Source organism: Mandrillus leucophaeus, unplaced genomic scaffold (assembly GCF_000951045.1).
Source record: "Mandrillus leucophaeus isolate KB7577 unplaced genomic scaffold, Mleu.le_1.0 Scaffold163, whole genome shotgun sequence".
Lineage (NCBI taxonomy): Eukaryota > Metazoa > Chordata > Mammalia > Primates > Cercopithecidae > Mandrillus > Mandrillus leucophaeus.
In genome coordinates, this window is record NW_012101621.1 from 2,573,540 (window position 1) to 2,575,845 (window position 2,306).

A 2,306-nucleotide genomic window follows, 5' to 3' on the forward strand; every position below is an offset into this window, starting at 1 on the left:
GGAAGGGGAACATCACACACCAGGGCCTATCATGGGGAGGAGGAAGGGGGGAGGGATTGCATTGGGAGTTATACCTGATGTGACGAGTTGATGGGTGCTGACGAGTTGATGGGTGCAGCACACCAACATGGCACAAGTATACATATGTAACAAACCGTTATGCACATGTATCCTAGAACTTAAAGTATAATAATAATAAAAAAAATACAAACGTTAGCCAGGTTTGGTGGCAGGCACCTATAATCCCAGCTACTCGGGAGGCTGAGGCAGGAGAATCAATTGAAGCTGGGAGGTGGAGGTTGAATTGAGCTGAGATTGCACCACTTCACTCCAGCCTGGGCAAAGGAGTGAAACTCTGTTTCCAAAAAAAAAAAGCCAGGTGCTGTGGCTCACTCCTATAATCCCAGCACTTTGAAAGGCTGATGTGGGTGGATCACAAGGTCAGGAATTCGAGACCAGCCTGGCCAATATGGTGAAACCCCGCCTCTACTAAAAATACAAAAATTAGCCAGGGTGGTGGTGGGCGCCTGTACTCCCAGCTGCTTGGGAGGCTGAGGCAGGAGAATCTCTTGAACCTGGGAGGCAGAGGTTGCAATGAGCAGAGATCGCACCACTGCACTCCAGCCTGGATGACAGAGCGAGACTCTGTCTCAAACAAACAAATAAAAACAACAACAACAAAAAGGGTTGGAACATGAGCTTTTAAAATTCCTTCTAGTTCTATAATTTTCAGGAATCGAAACTCTTGTCTTGGAACCTTTTTTGAAAATGAACTGACCTTAAATGGGAGGGTTGATTTCGGGGTTCTGTATTCTGTCATTGGTTGATGTGTTTGTTTTTATGCCAGTGCCATGCCGTTTTGATAACTATAACTTTATATTTTAAGATAAGATAATATGATGCCTGTGACTTTTTCTGAGTGTGTGCAAGATTGCTTTGGCTATTCAGTGTCTTTTTGTTTCACAATGGGGAAAGGACAGTCTCTTCAATAAATGGTGTTGGGAAAACTGGATATCCATATTTAGAAGAATGAAATTGGACCTTTATCTCACACTATTAGCAAAAATCAGTTCAAAATGAATTAAAGACTTAAACCTAAGACCTGAAACTGTAAAACTACTAGAAGAAAACGGGAAAAGTTCTACAACATTTGTCTGAAAAATATATATATTCAACAGAATACTATTCAGCCCTAGAAAAGAAAGAAATCCTGTCACTTGTGACAACATGAATGAACCTGGAGGACATTATATTAAAATAAGCCACGCATGGAAAGACAATATTGCATGATCTCACTTATATGTGGAATAAAAAAAAATTGAACTTACAAAAGTGAAAAAGAGAATGGTGGTTACTAGAAGCCGGGGATGGGAATGGGGATGTGGAATGCAGAGATGTTGATCAAAAGGTACAGAGTTTCAGCTGGGTGCACTGGCTGACGCCTGTAATCCCAGCACTTTGGGAGGCCAAGGCAGGCAGATCGCTTGAGGTCAGGAGTTTGAGACCAGCCTGGCCAACATGGCGAAACCGTGTCTTTACTAAAAATAAAAAAATTAGCCCAGGGTGGTGGCAAAACCCTGTCTTTACTAAAAATAAAAAAAATTAGCCCAGAGTGATGGCACGTGCCTGTAATCCCAGCTACTCAGGAGGCCAAGGTGGGAGAATTGCTTGAACCCAGGAGACGGAGGTTATAATGAGCCGAGATCGTGCCACTGCACTCCAGCCTGGGTGACAGAGCAAGACTCTGACTCAAAAAAAAAAAAAAAAAAAGAAAGAAAATGTGGTGCATTAGACAGGAGAAGTTTGTTTTCAGGACCTATTGAACAGTATGATGACCATAATTAATAATAATAGGCCAGTTGCAATGGCTCATGCCTGTAATCCCAGCCCTTCGGGAGGCCAAGGCGGGTGGATCACGAGGTCAGGAAATCGAGACCATCCTGGTCAACACGGTGAAACCCCATCTCTACTAAAAAAAAAAAAGAAAAATACAAAAAATTAGTCGGGCGTGGTTGCGGGCGACTGTAGTCCCAGCTACTCTGGAGGCTGAGGCAGGAGAATGGCGTGAACCAGGGAGACAGAGTGTGCAGTGAGCCGAGATCATGCCACTGCACTCCAACCTGGGTGACAGAGCGAGACTCTGTCTCAAAAAAAAAAAAAAAAAAAAAATACAGACACACACACACACATATATATATAAAAAATGTATTTCAAATTGTTAAAAGAGCTTATTTTAAGCATTCTTACTGCAAAAAAATGACAAGTATGTGAGGTAATGGATATGTTAGTTTGATATAATCATTCTT